We start from the raw sequence: 21,337 nt of genomic DNA, 5'->3' as shown, positions 1-21,337 counted from the left end.
CACAAAAAGAAACGCTTTTATATTTAATGTTGAACTTTTAAACTAAATTTACAGGGAGAGTCACAATAATGTCAAATGTTTCATCTTAAACAGACTAAATTTCCAAAAGCATTACTTTAATTTCATGAATTAGATAAAAAGTCAAACCAGTTTTAGAATTAATTGATATTTCTAGGTGAAGCCTTGGTAACACTGATATAAAATTAGAAACACTGAACTGTTTATAAAGATTCTTCTGTTTTCTTTGCCAAACACATAACTTTCAATTCACTTTTTGTACATGAACACAGACATTTGCAATAACTGGACAATCACTGGATCTAAATGTTACATAAGCACAGCTACAGCTGCATGGGATAAATCATAAACAAGTACAGGGTTCTCAAAATAGCTACTAATTTTTGATGTCTATTATGTCTCTTCAGCAGATTTGCATTTTGGGGTTTTCACTCGGTTATTGGTATCACTTTGTCCCTCATGGGTGTGGGGGTGGGAAATGTTGATTTTGCGTGATTTCACATTCATCATTAACTTGAGAAAAAAATGAATCACTTGATGTTTTACTAAATGTAAACTTCCATTTTTGAGCTCACTGCACTTGAAAATGCTTATTGCAAAATAAAAAAGCATCGCCAAATAATAACATCATTAGTAATTGTAGATATACGTCGTATAAGCAATGACCAAATCATTGTGTTAAGAGTGTTCAGATTGGTCTCTGTATGCTGTATGGAAGCACTCTTGGTCTTTTCCCAGCAGATAGTTAGAATACCCTAACCCATAATTTCCCACCCTTCCCACAGACTCTACCAGCTGTGCCTTCACGTTCCATAAACCCATAGGCCTGAGCACGATCATGGCAAGCCTAGCTGGTAAATCCAAGGGCATAGAGCATCAGAGTGCTCTCTCACCACCACAGAGAATGGAGGGCTTAGCTGTCTCTGGCAGCTCTTGTTTGAATGCATTTTCTTTTGTAAGCAAATGCCCTGCTGTCTCGAAAAGAAAGTGGTAGTTCTATTGTGTTTGGAAAGGATTGGGGAAAATGGAGATGAGTCATTGCTGGTCATCTTTATTTGGATGACATCTCTGTTTGCTGCTTGTTTTAGCTCAGGCTGCTATAACACAATATCATAGACTGGGTGGCTTAAACAACAGATATTTCTCACAGTTCTGGAATCTGGAATTTCAAGATCAAGATTCCGTGTCTGGTGAATACTGCTTCCTGGTTTGCAGATGCCCGTCTTCTTGTTATGTCCTCACATGGCCTTTCCTCGATTGTGCAGGGAGTGGGGTGTGCGTGTGGTGGTGGTTTGGTTTCTTTCTCTTCCTATAAGGGCACTAATTCTATTGTGAGTATTGTACTCATGACCTCATCTCCACTAATTACCTCCTCAAAGCCCCACCTCCAAATACCACCACATTGGGAATTAGGGCTTCAACATATGACTTTTGTAGGGGGTGGGGACACAAACATTCAGTCCATAGCACTGCTTATGTGCTTCACATAGTACTGGATAAGACCATGGAGGAAATTTAGAAATACAAAGTGGAGGGCTGCTCAACCAATCTCAGCCTCTTTTAAAGTGAATATTAATAGTAATTCTCCATTGAAGTGAAGATATCAAGGCAAATGTTAAACCAAATAGGATGGCAGGACAGTAGGCCTAAACCATGACTGTCCAGGGCAAAAAGGGACCCTAGCCTTTATCAGGAAGGATGGCACCTTATCGTAAGAGAAGTTTTTACATGGAAACACTAGAGGGCGCCTTAGACTGTAATTAAGAATTCTGCTTTAATTTATACAAGGTAACACATACTGTACCAAATTGATGTTATAAATTTCAGTAGTGAATAGTTTATAAAGCTTTAAAATAATCAGAAAATAGCAAATGCTTTATTTACTTAGATCGATTCATATCAGGTGATTTTAATATTCCAAAAAACATGAAAAAAAATTTAATACAAATGTTTTGTTATGCTAAAGGTTATGGTAATCCTATTGTTTTACTTCACAGTTTTTAAAAAAATCTTCAGAGTGCCTTAAGTTTAAAGGTTGGGTTGCAATTTGCCCTCACTAATTGAGATTTTATTTTTTCTTGGGGAGTTGTGGGAGGGGGAGAGAGTGCTATACAGTCATTTAAAACAACTATAGCATTATCCTTTTATTGAGATGAACCTAATGATATTGTTTTACATACATATGACACCCACTGTTCTTATCATAGGTTGACAAGTACTGCAGTCTTTAGGGAAACAATATGAGCCTTGGAAGAAAATGTCTGACCTGACACCTGGTCTACGGCCCATGGTTCTGTCCCCGCGTCTGTGACTTTGGGCAAATCTTATATTTTTTCTGGGTCTGTTTCTTAGTAAAGTGATGGGATTGACTGCTAAGTGTTTTTTAAGTCTGAAGTTCTCTAATCATGACTTTTACGCTTAACTTTGATTAGTCATAAATTTCTATTTGCATTTAGATGTCATGTCTAGAATTTACCTTCAACTCACATCATGAAATCTGCCACACTGTGAAAACTGGATTCAGGAGAAAGTGGGGAGGTAGGTGGTTCCCAGTTTTGGGGTATCATCAAATTTTTTTACAGTGGCTCATTTTTTACACTAGAAACAGATAGTTTTTGTCAGCTGCTAGAAAATACTCATACAAGCACAGTTGCCCAACCTCAAACTTCTCTTGAAACAAAAATGATGGTGAAATGTTTAGATTTCAATGACTTTCCTGCTAGGATTCAGACTAGATAAAAAGTGAGAGGCCAAAAATCACTTGAAATTTTAAATCAAGTCTAATTAGTCTGTTTCTGATGTTGTGAAAACAAATTAGATACACATTTGCCAGATAAATATAAACCCCATCTGCCCTCATATAATTGAGGCCAGACTGTTTAGTGATCTGGTGTTTGATTGAATATTGTTGCTACACAGTGTTTTAACTCTTGAGAAATGCTTTGACATTCTTAACTGAGTTCTGCTTTTAAAACAAACATATTGTTGAATAGCGTAATCTTTACAAGGAAAAATAAAATGTTAGCAACATTCATCTCTGTTGAAAGGATAATAATTTGGTTGGTGGAATTGTACAACTCCTGTCTTATATACACATTAAAAAAGTGGTTCTTAGCACATTTGTAAATTCGTAAAAATTTCAGTAATCTTTTGCATGTCTTTGTGTGAGTATGTGTCTGTATGTGCATCTGCGTGTATGTGTCTGGGTCTTTTATCTGTAGGTGTATCTCTGTGTGCTCATGCTTCAAGTATACAGTCACTACAATTAGTAACTCTTGGATGATAACTTGTTTTAGATCTTGAAAGTTTCTCTATATTTCATAATTCCTCATCTGTGATGATGAAATCAAAATTTAAAAGATCCCAAAGGGAACTTCCCTCTTTTCATAATTTCTTCATGACTCATAATGTCTGAACCGAGTCTTGGGAACAGCAGGCAAAGAAGGGGAGGAAAGGACACAGAAGCTAACCCAAAGAGCAGGGTAAGGCAGGGGTCCTTACAGGGCTCACTCCAGGGAATGTGGGAAGGTGAGTGAACAACTAGTCAAGTCGTCAAGTCTGCAAGGAGACCCCAAGTGGAAGCCTAAGGAGGTCAGTGTCAGGAAGATTCAACCCATCCATTCACCAACTCCATATTGTGCCTAGTTTGTGCCAGGTGCTACGATGGGTGAAATGAATGTGGAAGTTTTTTCCCTCGAGCATTTTAAGGACTAGTAGGTAAAACAGACGTAGAAATAAACCATGATAAAATCATAAATGCTAAGAGGAGTGCCACAGGAGCCCCAGGAGTTCAGGCTGTGGGCAGGCAGGAGAAGACCTGACCGAGGACAAAATGCCTGATGTCTCTCAAAGAAAGACAAGCGTTCTCCAGGTGGACAGCCATCTTTCCTAGGTGTGAATGGAGGGAACGTGAACCTCATCCTGGTGCTGTGTAGACGAGGGGAGAGGTACATTTTGGGAAATGGCAGAAGTACCTGTTAGAGATGGAGCTCGGTTCTTTTAATGACATAAAGTCTCTGATGAACAGGCTGGCTTGAGTTCAAGATGGTGCTTTCTGAATCTATTTTGCTGTTCTTTAGAGTATCTTCATTTGTTTAAAAAGTGTAACCGTTTCCTCAGGCATTTAGCCAAAAAATTAATTTTATTACTCTTCATTAAAAGCATGTCAGAAATAACTCTGGGGGAAGAGAGAGATAAAATGGATATCAATATTTACATAATCATTTTTAATGAGATCATTTTCGAGATTATCGGTCAAGACTCTCTTAATTGCAAATGACTGAACCTCCACTCAAACTAGTGTATGCAAAAAAAGGGAATTCGTGGGTTCGTAATTGGGAAATCTAAGAGGTGGGGACAGGAATAGCTGGACCAGAGTTTCGGATGTTGCTACAGAACTCCTCTATGCCCTCCATCTCTGTTTGCCTCTCCTTACAATTTTGGATCCTACAGTTTTAAAATAGTATTTTCCTTGAGAAACCTAACAAGGTGGAGAACTTGGGTTGGATTAGCATATGCCAGGCGGCTTGCTGGTCTTTTGGCCACCATGGTACAAGCGATGAAAAAACTGTAGATAAAATTACAAAATAAAGTTCTCTTGTACCCCATTCCTCAACTTTTGTGGAACAAGAGTGTCAAACATTGGGAATAAAAAATGTCACACATTAGCAATGAGCAATGATTGAAGGTGATAAACTGATTCAGGTAACAATAAGAACAACACTTTGAGTGCTCAAAATGTGCTAGGTATTTTTCCTAAAACTTTTATGTGTAACATTTCACATTCATCAAAATCCGATGAGATAGGCACGACTGTTATCTCTGTGGATGAGGTAACTGAGGCACTGGTAGTTGAGGAGATTGCCCAGGGTCACACACTAGTCCATAAAAGTTTGTTTTCAGTCATATGCTCTTAACCATGTGCTGTACAACAAAGTTTCATGGTGTAATAATTAGTGAATAAGATCTGTGAATGAATAACTATTGTGTTACAAAGATACTAAGTACATGATAAAGAAAGAAAGAGGGAAAACTCCGTACTTTTCTTTAGCCCAATCATTTGATGACTTCACCCAGCTCCCAAGGGTTCAGTGGAGCCCACTCAGGGTGGGGAATGGATTTCCCTGGGCCATATCAAGGCTTACCAAAATATAGTGAATAATATGGATTCAAGGTCACCCACTATCAACCCTTGGGAGTTGGGTTCAGGGATGGCATAGAGGAGCACGGAGAACAAGAATGGAGTCTACTTCTTGAGACAATAGGTAAAATGCAATGAGGAGACCTTGCTTGAACTCTCCCCACAGTTCTGTAACACCAAATGAGGAGACATTCGAGTTTTTCTGTCTGTTTGCTCTGGGAGTCAGACCAACTTGGGTAGAGAATGGTGTCCACTCCTAGTGGAACCAGAGAAGGGGGACAGACACTGAAGTGCGGGACTAAAACTGATTTCAGTAGGGGGTCGGGGAGGTATGTGTGAGATTGTCTCCCTTTGCTAATTTTTTTCTTTTTTCTTTTGTTGTAATTTTAAAAATTGTGGTTAAATACGCATAACATAAAACTAACCATTTTATTTTATTTTTTTTTTTCCCCTTTTTAATTTTCTCCCCCTGCTTCCACCCCTGACCTATAGTCTTGCTGTTTCCCCTTAAGAACTGGGTCTCTCAAGACAGGGCGTCTCCTCCCACAAGCTCGCTGCGTGCACCTGGGGCCTGGCACACCCAGGGCCTGGTGCACCAGGGATATGGTCCATGGTTCCACTTAGGGCGTGAACCCAGGACCTTCTGCGCAGACATGCTAACCACTACGCTTTGGAGCCACCCCTAAAACTAACCATTTTAAAGTGTACAATTCAGTAACATTAGTACCTTCACAGTGTTGTACAATATATATCACTGCTATCTACAGGGATACCCTGTTTTATTGCATTTCACTTTATTGCACTTCACAGATATTGCATTTTTACAAATAGAAGGCAGGACTCCACCAGTAAAAAGATTGAGTTGCTTTGTTGTGGTGGTCTGGAACTAAGTCTGCAATGTCTCCAAGGTATGCGTGTTTTCTTTTTCATCATTCCAAACAGAACACTTACTATTCCACCTCCCCCATCCCCAGCCCCTGGTGACCTCTCTTCTACTTTCTGTCTCAGTGAATTTGCCTGTTCTACTTACCTCATGTAAGTGGGATCATTCGATTTGTCCTTTTGTAACTGGCTTCTTTCATTTAATATAATGTGCTCAAGGTTCATCCATGTCAGAGCATATGCTAGAATTTAATTTCTTTGTTAAAATTATGAGACTGGAGAGGAGATGGTATGAGGTGATCTGGGCTTGCCCTCCATGGATGGCAGTGAGAGAAAGCAGAGCAGAGGTGCAGTCCTCCTGCCCTTCAGGAAGTTCCAAGTTGTGATTCGGCTGCTGCTTTGCCATTTACCAAGTCTAGCAACTGGTGTGATTGATGGGGCAACAGAAAAACAAACTTCTTACCCCCAACCTATTCCCAGATTCCTTCTCCATACTGCCTAAAATGCAGAGACTAGACAGTGGTCCCCAACCTTTTTGGCACCAGGGACTGGTGCTCCTATGAGAATGTAATGCCTGATGATCTGAGGTGGAGCTGAGGTTAGCGCTGGGGAGTGGCTGCAAATACAGATGAAGCTTCACTCCCTTGCCCGCCACTCACTTTCATGCTTTGTGGCCCAGTTCCTAATAGGCCACAGACTGATACTGGTCCATGGCCTGAGGGTTGGGGACCCTTGGACTAGGAGATTGACTTGATTTAACAGTGAGAGAGAATAGGGAGTTGAGGTGGGAAGAAGGCCTGTCAGTTATTCACACTTTAATGTGAATTAGTTTCATCAGATCATTTTCGAGCACTCTCAGCTGACCTAAACAAATAAGAATTATGATGTTGGAGTGAAGGATAGAGTAAAGCTGAAGTTTTGGAGCATATGTATGGTCGCTTATTCAGACAACCTCTAAGCCCCAGGCATCTGGGGAGAAGGAGGAAGAGAAGAACCCAGAATTGAGAGAAAAAGGGCAGTCTTAACTGGGACCGGATGGTACACCTGCCTGGCCCACCAGGAGCTGTCATTCAAAGCACCTAAGGGCCCTAGCCCACCTGCAGTCTTGAAGAGGAATGGGAGAGCCAGACTTTGCAGCCTCCCTCCCTCCATCCTTTGTAGATTCTCTGGAGATGGAGACATGAAGAAGTTTCCAAGGCTCGCTCTGGGTCAAGCAGTGCAAAACAGAAGTTCTTTGTAGAGACAGTTTATGTTCTATTCAGCTGTACTCTCACATGTTCTCTTCCAGCTCTAAGATCCTGTGTCTATGAATCTAAAGGATTCTGTGAAGGTTTACATACTTCGACACTCTCATAGGAGGCTGGGCCTTCTTTTACCTTAGTGTATTTCTTTCTTAGCATAACATTGAATTGATTTGGTGAAAAGGTAGCAGCTTTGACCAAAGGTAGCATACTTTGAAGTATGTGCAGAGTCAGGAGACAGGAAGGAGGTTACTAGGTCTGTGTTGTTGACCTAATTCTGTATTATGTTTTTATTGACCGAGTTGATTATTTTTATTTCATTTCCTGGTAAGTGAATTACCTTCATTACTTTCAATTTTTCCACATCCTTGTTCCTTACAACATTTTATATGCACTTGAAAATTCCCTGCCTAAGCTCTTTCTCATTCTTTTAAGCTACTAGGAACAATATTATTTGAACAGCAGCATTGTTGCTGTTATTATAAACACTCTGGTCTTACGCGTAATTTGTATGAAGAATAAGTTAATATTTATTGTCAAGTCTTTAAAGGAGCTGTGTTTGTTGTGTTGCATTTTAATATTTAATGTACCATCTTAATCTTTTCACTTTAATCACCTTCCTTGAGTGACTAAATATGCGTAACTAAATCTGGCTTTCTTTCACTGACTCTGAAATCTTTTTTCTTGTTAAACCAGTTAGTCGTTCCCCAAGTTATATTCATCGTATACTGTGGTTGCTGGCATTGCTTTTTGTGTTTCGATTTCAATGAAAACACTTAAACAAATCACTTTTAAAAATACATGTTCTCATTGTATTTTGAAACCGATACTCATTTTATCTTGATGTTAGGTTGGACATAAGATAGACATTCTAAGTTAATGTTCAAACTCGTAGGCAGCATGACTTTCTTTTTTCTAAAACTTGCTCTGTTATGTCCAATTTCTGCTGGTATAACGTAATAAAAAGACTCTTCTCTTCTGTAAGTTTGATTTTTGTATCCCTCTGATATTCAGTAAATTTTGAGATTCTCTTCAGTCCTAAAATTTAGGTGGAAACAGTAATTCAATTAAACATGGCTTTTAAAAATGTTTAATAACACATGACTTTCTTTTTTCTAAAACTTGCTCTGTTATGTCCAATTTCTGCTGGTATAACGTAATAAAAAGACTCTTCTCTTCTGTAAGTTTGATTTTTGTATCCCTCTGATATTCAGTAAATTTTGAGATTCTCTTCAGTCCTAAAATTTAGGTGGAAACAGTAATTCGATTAAACATGGCTTTTAAAAATGTTTAATAGATGTCCTTGCTTAAAAATTGTCTTAATAATCAGGATATTCCAACAGGAATGATTCTTATGGCAGTATTAAACCCTTCCTGTTACGTGTATGGTGAGTGTGATTGATTTATAGTCATGCGCTGCATAACGATGTTTCAGTAAACGATGGACTGCATATACTGTGGTGGTTCCATGAGATTATAATGGAGCTGAAAAATTCCTATCACCTAGTGATGTCATAGCCATTGTAACATTGTAGGGCAACATATTACACATGTGTTTGTGGTGGTGCTGGTGTAAACAAACCTATTGCCCTGCCAATTGTATAAAAGTATAGCAAGTACAATTTATGTACAGTAAATACTACTTGAGAATGACAAGAAATGATTATGTTACTGCTTTATGTTTTTACTATATATACTTTTAATCATGACTTTAGAGTGAACTTTTTCTACTTATAAAAAAAGTTTGGTGTAAGACAGTATTATACAAGCAGTAGCTGCATACCTCTTGTGTTTATTGCATCTCTTGATAGTATCATTTCTCTTGTTGCTTGATTTTTATAGTAATGTGCTGTACAGGCTTGTAGCCTAGGAGCAATGGGCTATACATTATGGCCTGGGTGTATAGTAGACTGTATTGTTTAGGTCTGTGTAAGTGCACTATGATGTTTGCACAGTGACAAAATCACCTGACGACGCATTTCTCAGAATATATCCCTTTCGTTAAGTGGTGCATGACTGTATGTGTGTGAAACATATAGTTAGTGCAAATAAACACATTTAGTAACTCTTTAAGGAACAATTTTCCCTCCCCCATAAAAACATAAATTTATTTTACAAGAAGTGATAAAATTTATATTTTGTAAAAAATGTAATTTTAAATTTATTTAATAGGTGGTTTTTGCACATTAAATATGCAATATAATAGTTGTGTTTCCTTTTCCTGTTACTGAAGAGAAAAATGACTTTAGTGGACAAAACAGAAAAAAAGGTTTTAGGCCTCTGTCCTTAACTCTGCCTGTATTCCTTTACTGTAGCTATTAACTGAGTAGATTGCTATAATTACATAGTTTGTCTTTGCAGCAGCCTCTACTAATTCAGTTGAAAATCAGATTAAAATGAAACAAAGTTTCCTTTTTCTTGTGTGTCCAAACCCATAATTTAGACTGCTTTGAACTTTTAAAAGAATGCTTAGCCAGTTTTTTTTTTTTTTTGCTAACCACAATTTAATATAACTTCTTTAAAAGCAAGAAAATTGTGCCACATCCAAAGATCTTAGATTTCGTTGTTTAGGAGCTGTTTCTGATGATGGGGCAAATTAAGCATCTATTATTTTTTAAGTATAGTTGACCCTCGAACAACATGGAGGGTAGAGGCATCAACCCCTGCACAGTCAAAAATTCATATATAACTTTTGACTTCCCCAAAACTTAACTACTAATAGCTTACAGTTGACCAGAAGCCTTATCAATAACATAAGTCAACATGTTTTGTATGTTATATATCTGTTATAAAATGTATTATTACAATAAAGTAAGCTAAAAAGGAAATGGAAATCAGGAGGAAGAGAAAGTATTTATTGAAAAAAATCTGTGTATAAGTAGACCCATGCATTTCAAACCCATGTTGTTCAAGGGTCAGATGTAATGGGAGCGAACTAGGGCTGGAAAACCAGAGGTGAATCTTAATCAACTCAGACGAAGAGTTGGCAAGGATGAGATTCTTTATTTTTGACCTTAGTATTGCCTTGGGTCTTTTGTTTTTATGTAGACTTCCTCCCTTTTCCTTTCAAATTTTTCTTCATACAAGCTTTAAAAAAATTGATAATATTTGGATGCCCTTTGAGCTTCGGAAAGACATTTTTTTGGAGTTCAGTCTACTGGGTCCATTTAGTTCTGTGTTTTCATACTGTATTCATCAGAAAAACCTGAAGTAGAATGAAGCACACAGCAATATTAAGTTATCTCAAGTTCCTTCTTGAGTCATTTCAGCTGTAGTGTTTCTCTTCCTTTTGCTGCTCAGAAAACGGGGGCCTTTGGAAGCAGGGAATCCCCAAGCTGAAAAAGCTCCACTGTGGCTCAACATCCTGCAAACTATTCTTCCACTTCCCCATATAAGTGCAATATTTAATTTATGATTTAGTTAATGCTAAATGGAGGAGCTCTGGCTTAAGCAGTCGTGAAAGGGAAACTGTTAGCTCTAGTTCTATAGCATAGCAAAGGGAGAACATAAGTATGTCAACTTGGAGATTTTTAATAAATAGAGAAACGAGGGATTGTTTATGATTTACAAAAGGAAATTTGGAGTGGTGATTAAGACTAGAACCACTGGTATTAGATAAATCTGGCTGAGCCATTGACTACCCAGGTGACTTTGATCTCACTAAGGGATTTCCATCTGTAAAGATACTAATATATAATGTTTAGGGGATATTGTAAAACTAATGTACCTATTTCGATATCTAGTATAAGGAAAGTTTTCAGTAAATGGATCATTCATTCATAACTTTATTCATAAATATTTTGTCATGTATGTACCAAGAGAAATATATTATAAATTTCCTTGTGGCTGTTTAGTTGAAATAGAATGATGGCTATTGTCTACAGTGTTAAAGGTACTCATGGGTAAGGTAAATTTACATTCATGAGTATTGATATAACTGAAGGCAATTTTCCTGCCTCTTGCCTGGTGAACTCCTATTTGTCTTTTAAACCGTGCTCTTTATCACCTTCCCTGATCTTCCAGATGGCTCTTTCCTTTGTGTTTCCTTTGTACCAGGGCCACTCTTCTGTTGTTATCTTTATCTTAGGGTTCCTGCAGTCTCCCCTTCTGGACCGTGAACATTTTGAAAGGGGAATTGTTTTATTCATACTTACTTTCCCCTCTCCCAGCCTCCCACCCTACTGCTGTCTAGTACAGGACCTGGCATAGAGGTAACTATTACTTAGATTGAAATAGATAGCATTTAATTAAATCAAATACTTATATAGAGGAGAGGGCCATACAAAATATTTGGGGCTCACAAGACTGTTAGCTAAGTCCATAAGGTGTCTCATTTTACAGTCTTGTTTTTGATTCCAGGACCCCAATCTTGACTTAGCACCAGATTGCACATCATATTTGATGTTACTCAGGACTGCAGTTGTCATTGCAGACAAACAGTGTGGTATGATTCAGCTGCCAGCAGATGTCAGGTTTCTCCAGGCTGTACAAGTGGACTGGCTGTTCTTTGGGATATGAACAGCCATGTAGTTGGTTCAGTCTACTGGAATTAAGATTATCAGTGTGACAGTAGGCAATAAGGGCTCAGATACAAGCTCAGAAATTGTGTTCAGATGTGATGGTTTTCCTGGTGAGAATGAATGGATTTAATATTTGTTTTGGCCCTGTCGATGGGGGCATCTTTTTATTTGTAGCCTCTCTTGAGGCACGAGTTTACTTTTGTGTCCTTCAGTATCCTTTTTAAGAAAATGGAAATAGTTATTCCATGTATGGTGGCAGTTAAAAATAACACGGTTGTATCTTTAAATATTAAAAATATCTATGAGCCATTTTTATGTACAAAATTTTTATGTAATTGCTACATCTGTTACATAGATTGCAGTTTTATAGAGATTCCTTTCCAGAACTTTGGTATTCTTGAGAGGACAGCGTAGTAAGTACATATTCTTCTACCTGTTGAAATTTTTTACTCTGTTTGGTGAGTCTATTTTTCTTATTTTATTCAAGAATTGACTTGAAGCTCTTTTTTCTCTGGCCATGACCCCCCAAAGGTGGGATAGTAGGAGAGTCCTGCCATATGTGAATGCAATGGAGAGTGCGTTGTCTGTATAAAATAATAAAACCAACAAAAAGTTGGTCTGCTTTTTAATATCACCATGAGATGACAATTCAAAACAAATGTCAGTGATAAAATACTCTTCCCTGAAAAAACTCTCTTGTTCACCTAAGTTCTAAGTTCTGCGTGGTTACCAGTTGAATTTTAATAATATATATGTAAACTATAAATTAGTACATTTATATGACTTATTCTTTAATAAACATTGTTTCTATGTAGAAGTTAATTTGGAGAACTCCTACTTAAACATTGAGCAACATCCATTCACTTAAAATTTTTTATTGGGGTAACATGGTTAATAATGTTTTAAAAAAATAATGAACATTTCTTTTCTCACACAGTTTCTGAGGGTCAGTATCTGTGAGTGGCTTAGGTCCATGCTTCTGGCTCAGCCTCTTTCATGAGGTTTCAGTCATTTGTTGGTTTGCCTGGGGTGTAAGATCTACTTTCTAGCTCAGTCTTCAGGTCCCCTCTGGCTGTTGGCTGGAGGCTTCAGTTCCTAGCTATTTGGGCCTCTCCACAGGCCTGTCCATCATGGCCTCTGGCTTCCCCCAGTGTGAGTGATCCACATGCATTCATTTTGAGAGTAAGTTCCTAAAGGTTCAGAATTGTTTGAGCTCACTTTAGGTGTAGTTCTAGTCTCTGACCCCTGGGAACTATATATTTCTGTGTTTAAACTGTAGATTTGAAGTAAATAATGACAGCATAGTGATTATAGAGATGAAAAAATCTACGTACTTCTGTCACTCTTTGTGACATTTGGAGTTTTTGTTTGTGTTTGAAAATTGAAATGGTGAAACAGTGTAAATTGCAGGGGGTATGATTTTTATTTGTAAGTGTGAATTTTAGTTTACACATTCATTGTATTGAATTTGAAAAACATCTTTAAAATTAAAATTTATTTTTCTTTTTAAATTCTAGTTTGTTTTAAAACTAAAGAAAGAATAAGAAAATACAATTAATTACATCAGCCTGATTTATTATTGCCCTAAACAGGAACTTTCTCGGACATTTCCTTTTTATTGAAATTAACTTATTCAGTTACTATATTATTAATTATGTATAGGTAAATTAATGTTCATTATTAATAATAAAAACAGGCCAACATATAGATAAGTTTTTCTCTATTTTAAAATACATTAAAATAGTTAAAGGCTATTGTTTCATTCTTTTTTTCTCCTTTTTTGAATGGTAACCTTTCTTTTTTATTCTTTATTTTTTTGTTGTTGGCATGATGACATAAATAAAATAAAAGTGTCTCTGCCTGTGCTTCTTTTCTGGCCATTGTTATTATTTGTTTTATTTTACAATTTTAACTAAAAATAGTTTTGCCATATAGAGAAGTGTGGTGTTAGATGATTTACTTAGGTCAAATTTGCTAAGGTATGTCATTGCTTCTGGAATAATTTTCTCTATAAACTTTGTCATCTCTAATAACTTTCCTTGTATTCCATACTTAGTTAAATAAACATATACTGCTTTTATATAACAGCACATTCCTAAAAAATCTGTATGTAATAAGAATCATTGGAAAACAGAGATATTTAAAATATATTCTTTAAACATACAAGTTATTCATTTTCTTTTCACTATGCATTTACCTTTCCCCTCTATTTCTCTTAAAAGAGAAGCAGGAAGCACCCATAAAGGGATATTCTGTGTTCTGACAAAGAATGTTAGATGCTTCTCCCACCCACCTTACTTTTTGCTCTGATTAAGAGAGGCATAGCTCATTTCCATCCTGAAACAACTTTGTTCCAGCCTCCTGGGTTTTCACTTGTCTTACAGACTCTGCTTCCCATAACTCTGAAGTCACAGGTCAGCTTCCTATCCAGCTAGAGTCAAAGCAGCACAAAGTTCCCTACCAAAGAGAGTCCATGAACCATTCAGGTTAAAGATGAAGACATTTCCGTTTTCTCGATGTGGCCTGGGGACACGGTAGATGGAAATCACATTTAAGAACAGGCACATAATATGAGCTTGAATATATTGGTTAAATGAATGAGCTCCTCATACTTCATGTTAACAATCAACCAGGAATTTCTGAATGGCCCTTACAGTCCTTAAGGAAGAGCAGCAAGTTCTTTTAGTCCCTTCATATCTGCAGGCCTGGATATATTTACTTGTGAGTTTTCCCAAATGTATTTTCAGAAGAGCTCTTTTAACAGAATGGTTTGGGTCAAACTTCTCGGTACTTCATTCTATTCAAAATATAAAAAAGATGCCTGTGATGGGGTGGCTTGCCATCTGGACATCACTGTCATACTGTCAGAGGCCAGCCATTCCCTCCTCCTATGATTTTCCCTGCTTTGTTTGGTACAGGGGAAACCTCCCTGTCCTTTGGCCTCTTCCCACAGAATCTCCTTTTTGTTGGATGACAGTAGTTGTTAATCAGATATGCTCATCTGAGTGAATGCATTAGCTAAAGAGTATGTCACTGTCTCGGATAAAACAAAAACATTTCCTGAAGATGCTGAAGGAGAGCAAACAATGGTGTGAATTTCAGGCTAGTGGCGGAAAAAGTCACATGGTATTTCTGGAGAAGGAATTCTGGCTTCAGAAACATCAGGGTATAAATCCTGGCTCCTTAATCTATTAGCTAGGTGATCTTGGGCAAATGACTGACCTCTTTGAGACTTAGTTTTCTCATCTCAAAAACGGGGATGATAATTCCAATTGGCAGGGTCGTTGTTGGATTAAGTAGGATAATGGTGGTAGTAATACTTAGCACATAGTGGGCTCTATTAATTGGCAGGTGTGACTGTGATATTAAAGGCCATTTTAGGCTTCTCTGAAGCCTTATCCTTAAGTGTAAGTTTCTGCCTGGATAGCTGATACAAAGCACTTGCTTTCCTCAGAGTTAATAGTAAAAACTCTTTCTATCGAAAATGGTATTCAGACACTTGGGAATGTTTAGTCTGGATGTTAGTTTTATTATTTGCTTTGTGCCAGTTGTTTTATTATTCTTAAATCATCTCCCTTTGAATTTATTGGCGTCTCTTCTAGTATATGTGATGCAGATTACTGAATAATTTAAAGGTTAAAGGGATGATACATTCATTTCAGGGCAAGAGCTTCTCTCTGAAAGAGGCCAAAGTTTGCCTCTTAAATATGAGGGTGATTTTATATATGGTCACAATAAAGTTAACAAAATCCTTTGGATGAGTCTCTTCCATTTACATATACAGATCTAGTGACGACTTCAATAGAGGCACACAATTATAGCTTGACTATATGTTAAATGGTAAGCCTCAAGATTTTCAACTTGGAGAGAAAGGCTGTTACTTTCCCTTATATCAAAAACCCCAATTGAAATATTAAGGAGTTTTAATAGCCTTTGATAAAAGACTCTGAGATGGAGATCTGAGCTATTTATTAATCTGGTATATTTAATTTCTTTGGGCTAGGGAGGAAAAATAGTTTTTCCTAAAAAAGTAATATCCACAGTAAATGAAACACTTAGACACTGGTGTCTATTTTTAATGAATGGATATGAGAGCTGGGAAAGCCATTTAGTTTGCCTGTATGTCAGTTTCTTTATAAAATGAGGGAGTTGAACCGAGTGTTCAGACTTCTTCTATCCTCACATGCTCTGACTGGTAATGCAAATCATAAGGTTTGAATGACTGTTGAACACCTGTCAGTCACTCCGTACCCTTGAAGGTTGACCAGCCTCTAGAAGATTGTCTACTTTTGATATTCTAAGAAATGAAGTTGCTTGAATTTTTATAAATGAGAAAAAAAGGAGCGAGAGAATTTTGATTTTGCCTTCATTTTTATTTATTTATTTTTAAAAATCAACCTGCAAGTCACTACTGCATCTTTAAACTTAAATAAATGCTTGTTTCTGTTGATTTTTTCTGGGTGGCTTCTCAGAGTTGTGCTTTGCTCTGATAGAATGTGCTGTGTTAAAAACATTCTCCCTCAACCCTAAAATTCTTAAACTGTGACCACTGGCGGCTGCATCACACTATTTTCTGTAGGTTTATTAGAAATTTGCTTCATAAAGCTTAAACATGAGAAGCTCAAGTAAACTAGCATTAATTTTTAAGTGACCTTTTAAGTTCATATTTTCTACCAAACGTGACTTTCTTTTTTATTCTTTAAATTTCACTTAACTTTTACTAGATATTTTGGTGGTAACTTTGAGAGAAACATTGTTATTTTACTCCTTCCAAGAGTTTACACTTCGTTAGCATGTAACTAATTACATCTTAATAGTTTTTACCAAGTGCTTCAATCATACTTAAACTCACTTCAACCAATATGAGTCTCACAACATGTTTATAAAGTTAAGCACTGTTATAATTATCAACTTTTTATAGATTAGGAAATTAAGGTGTAGGAAAGTTAAATACCTTGCTGGGTATGTTGACATGGAAATCCTAGTCTGAGTTCAACTTTAATGCTTCACCAGTTCAGGTCAAATCAGCAAGCCTGCTGGTGCTACACACCCTCTTTTGCACTTCAAAACATTTTCAGATGAGGAACCCCAAAGAATGAATTTGTAAAGGGTGACTTTACTTATTGTGACACTTCGGACAAATGGATTTTCTCTCCCTCTCAAAATACTATACAGGTCACTCCACATTTCTTTCTAAAGCCGGACCTGTGAAATAAATACAATGTGTATTTAAGTTAAGGATTTCAGAATGTTCAGCTTAGGAGAAAGCTGTGGGCCACAGTCAGTTCATTCATTCAACAGTTAAATGAGAGTCCTAGGGAATGGGGAAACAGCAGTGAACTGAAGAGACAAAAATTCTGGCCCTCATGGAGCTGACACTGTAAGGGACGAGGATGGGGAGACCATGAAACAAGTAAATAAGTGAAAATGTAGTCTGTCATCACATGGGGATATGTGCTATGGAGAAAAATAAAGAGATTGAAGTTTTTTAAAGAGTATGAATCAGAAGATGACATTTGAGCTTAGACCTGAAGAAGGCAGGGAAGGAAGAAGCCTCTAGATGCATGGGGGAGGAAAGCTCCTGGCAGGGGAAACAGCAAGTGTAAAAGCCCTGAGGTGGACACACTTCTGGCAGGGTCAATGAGACCATTATAAATGGAGAAAAAGAACTAATACAATGATTATATCAGAAATGTCAGCATGTATTAAATAGGCACCTGGATAGGTGGGCCTTTGTGCGATTATAAGATTTCATAATGCTTTTAGTGCTGGACAGTGGAAAGATACCCCCTCAATTGTTTATGGAGAGGGTAGTGTTATTACTGATACTGTCAACTCTTGTAGCAATTTCAGTCTTTAAGAAAACTTTTTATTAGTATATTTTTCTGAATAAGGAATACATCCATAAAATATAAAGTTCAAGGGATATATAAGAGTGTATAAGTTAAAAGTGTCCCTTCTATACCCCAGACACCTAGTTCTTCTCCTGGAAGGCAAGAATATTATCACAATCTAGGCCCTTAGATACAAACATAGCATAGAAGTAGCGGGCAACAGCTTTGGAGCCAGAGCATTTCAGTCCTGGTTTTGACATTCGCTACCTGTGTGACCTGGGCCAAGTGCTGTCTAAATGCCTCCATTTCCTCATCTGTAGAATGGAGAGAGTAATCATAAGATAGTTGTGAGGCTTAAATGAGGTTATATATTTATGTAATACATATATAGAGAGAAAATATATAAATATAAAGAATTTAGCTTAGTTTCTAGCAAATAATAAGTACTCAATAAATGTTAGCTATTATCAGCATATTTAGTTCTTATAGGAAGCTTTTAAGGTAATCCCATCGTACAGATGAGGAAAATGAGTCTTAGAAAGGTCAAGAAATTTCCTAGGAAACTGAAGCTAGTATGAGAAAGTTCAATGATGGTCAATCAGAATTATAATACCACACTCTAGGGTTTCCTAGGTGTGTCATTGAGATAGCTCTTTTATCTCAATGATAAAAGATAGCTCTTTTATCTCAATGTCTTCCTTTCAACCAAATAAGGTGGTAAATGTCAGGTGAATGTAAATATAGAGACTCGTAGGTGTTTGCTTAAGAGCCTAATCAAATTTAATTCTTTTATTTTTTATGGTTTTGGCCAAGGATATTTCATAAATGCATACTTTTTTTTTTTTTTTTTTTACTTTAGACAACTTCCATTCTTCTAGCCACTGGTTAATGAGCATGTGTGTTCCATGCAGCATTTTAGGCACAGCGGGTGAAAAAACTAGATAAAGTCCTGCCCTATGATGGTTACAGTTAAGTGAAAGACGAAGAGATCTGTAAAATACTGGGTATTATTTGCTCTCATAGGGATTTGTCCAATTTGAGGAAAGGTTGATTTCCTTAAACCAATAGGCGTTTTCAAAAACTTTTTTTTTTTTTTTTTTTTTTTGAGAATTCACCAAGTTTGTTGCTCATGGACATACATCAAATAATTCTTAGAAACAATAGGCTTGTTTTTCATTTGGTACGCCTGAGAACGTGCTAAACATTTGGTGGTGTTGCTTGCTTTGAAGGTCCAGTGGGTTGCAGGCAGGTATTGCATTGTTTGCCACCAGAGAAGTCATCATCAGTGTAGTGCATAAAGGAGGTTATGACTTCATAATGTACAAAAAGAAAACAATAAGTATGGATTTTAAATGGAATGCTTTAAAGGTGGGAAATGTGAGCACAGTTTGTCTTGAAACAATGTTAAATTATAAACATCGTCAGGTATTATTTCTTGGGTGGAGGAAGTGAAAAACCTTGAACCATTAATTCTGATTTGCCTGATATATATGATCTACTCAGCCCTGCTATAGGCCTAGGGGGAATAAAACACATAGTCGAAGGTTTAAAAATAATAAACTCTTCGATCAGCTTAAATCAGGCTTTTTTTTGTTTTGTTTTGTTTTGGTAATGTTTGTTTTGCCAAATTTGCCAATAAATCATGGTAGGCACTCAATAAAAAAGGGAAGTATAGTATGATTTTAAATATTTACTTATTAATTGTTGCCTTCAGTGACAGTCATTGCATGTGTTTCTTTTTGTCCATTGGTCCTTCATTTTGATTTTATTACACTTTGCCTCCTTATCTTCTCTTCTCACTCCTGTGATCCCACCACTCTCACCTACCTAGCTCATGTTCTTGGTCTTGTGTAGGAAGACATCTCATAGAAATCCTAGCCTTTCCACCCCTGCTTCAGTTAAGCGTGAAATTCACCTACGGAATTTTTCCTGCCTTTCAGTTCCAGTTAATGCCTCTGAGAGTAGAGCTGCCTATAGCCCACATGGAAAGACTGAATACTTCATATTCTAGGAACAGAGCTGTAAATCCTGAATGCTTGTGCTGCTGGGGTAAATTCTTTGCCAGCCAGCCTAGACCTCTCCTTTCAACCTCTCTGGAAGTTGTTTGTGTATCTAAGTCCCTGGTTTCTTTTAGACCCATTTTAAAGGTCAGCTGGTCAGTGTAGAGTTTCCATACTGTGAAGGCCTCAATGTGGGCTCTGTGACCTGGTAAATAGCATTGGACCTCTGGAACCCTGGAGGCTAGGCAGATTTCCTTGTGGCTCTTTTACAGATGTATTGCTTGGGATTGGTGAAGTCCTATCCCTAAGCAGAGATAGGAAAGAGGTGGCACTTAGCAGTCACTCACCATTGTTTTCTCTACTAAAGACACAGGCAGTCTCTGTTGGCCACTTGCCAGATGCTTAAAGTCCTTGAAGTTAAAGGCATCGAATTGGCAGCCCCTTTCTCCCTTCCAGGGAGAAGCCTAAGGCAGGACAAATGGAACAGCTATTGTGTTTCTCTGTAGAAGTGGGAGACATCAACTTTTCTCTAAAGGCAGCCATCGTGTCATGTCATTCCTGTCATGTCATTCATCAGAGTGGGTAGACCTCTGCCATTTGTCCTGACTCGTTAAGATTAGTCCCAAAAAGCAGTATGTCTGAACAAAACTCCTGTCTCTTCTCAAGCCCTCAGGAAGCCCTGGCCTTATTCTGAGTCAAAGATCTCTGCGGTTCCACTTCCTTCAAGAATCCTTCCACAGCCAGCTTCAGTCACTCTCTGCCATCTCCTCTCGCCCCAACATGCATACCCGCAACTGGCTCTTCAATATCCAGCCTGCCAAATCCACTTGGGAGGTTTCTTCGGCTGCCTTTTTTTTTTTTTTTTTTTACACAATGGTCTACAACTGTTAACTCTTTCCGTCACTGAGTAAGGCAGTATAGTGTGTCCATGACAATATGGGTTATATCTGACTCTTAATTAGATGAAATCATATACATAGAGCCCCTAGCCCAGCACTTGGTACATATGGTAGGGATACCATAAACATGAGCTTTCTTGATTCTTTCTGTATTCTTTTTTTGGCAGCAAGCAATGTGTAGGCAAGCTCTTCAATTCTTGTTTGGTGAGCACCTTCATAGTGTTATGGGTGAAAGAGTGGACCTTGGTCTCCTACTGTTTGGATCCAAATTTATCGTCTAGGTGACTTTGGGCAACTTAGGCAATTTGCTTAACCTTTGTGCCTCGGCTACCTTATCGATAGAGTTAGCACAAAGAGTTCCTATTCATAATGTTGCGAAGATTTATATATAGGTGCTGGTAAGACTATGTGTCTGGTACATAGCGCTAAGAAAGTGGGAGAAACATTCTGTTATATTAGTAATAGAAATGGGGCTACAGAGGTCACTGCAGTATAAAGCAGCGGGCTTTTGTTGCTATGAAGGCTAAAGGAAGGTGAGTACCCCCTTTCTTTATTTGGGAAAACCCAGGTCGGATTGGAGCTGAATGCATAAAATGGGGGCTCCAAAACTGGGGTCAAAAGATCATCGGAGCAGCTTTGCTGGGAATGGGAGTTTCTGACTCAGCTAAGTACGATATGCACATTTCTTAAACCTTATTGTAAGAATCACCCGGGGCACTTATTAGACATGCAGACTCTAGGCTTTGCCTCAGACAGATCTACTGAATCAGAATCTTCAGGGAGGGCCTTGGAATCTGATGGCT

The sequence above is a fragment of the Pteropus alecto genome, unplaced genomic scaffold, assembly GCF_000325575.1.
Source record: "Pteropus alecto unplaced genomic scaffold, ASM32557v1 scaffold121, whole genome shotgun sequence".
NCBI lineage: Eukaryota > Metazoa > Chordata > Mammalia > Chiroptera > Pteropodidae > Pteropus > Pteropus alecto.
This window is presented reverse-complemented; position numbering follows the sequence as displayed.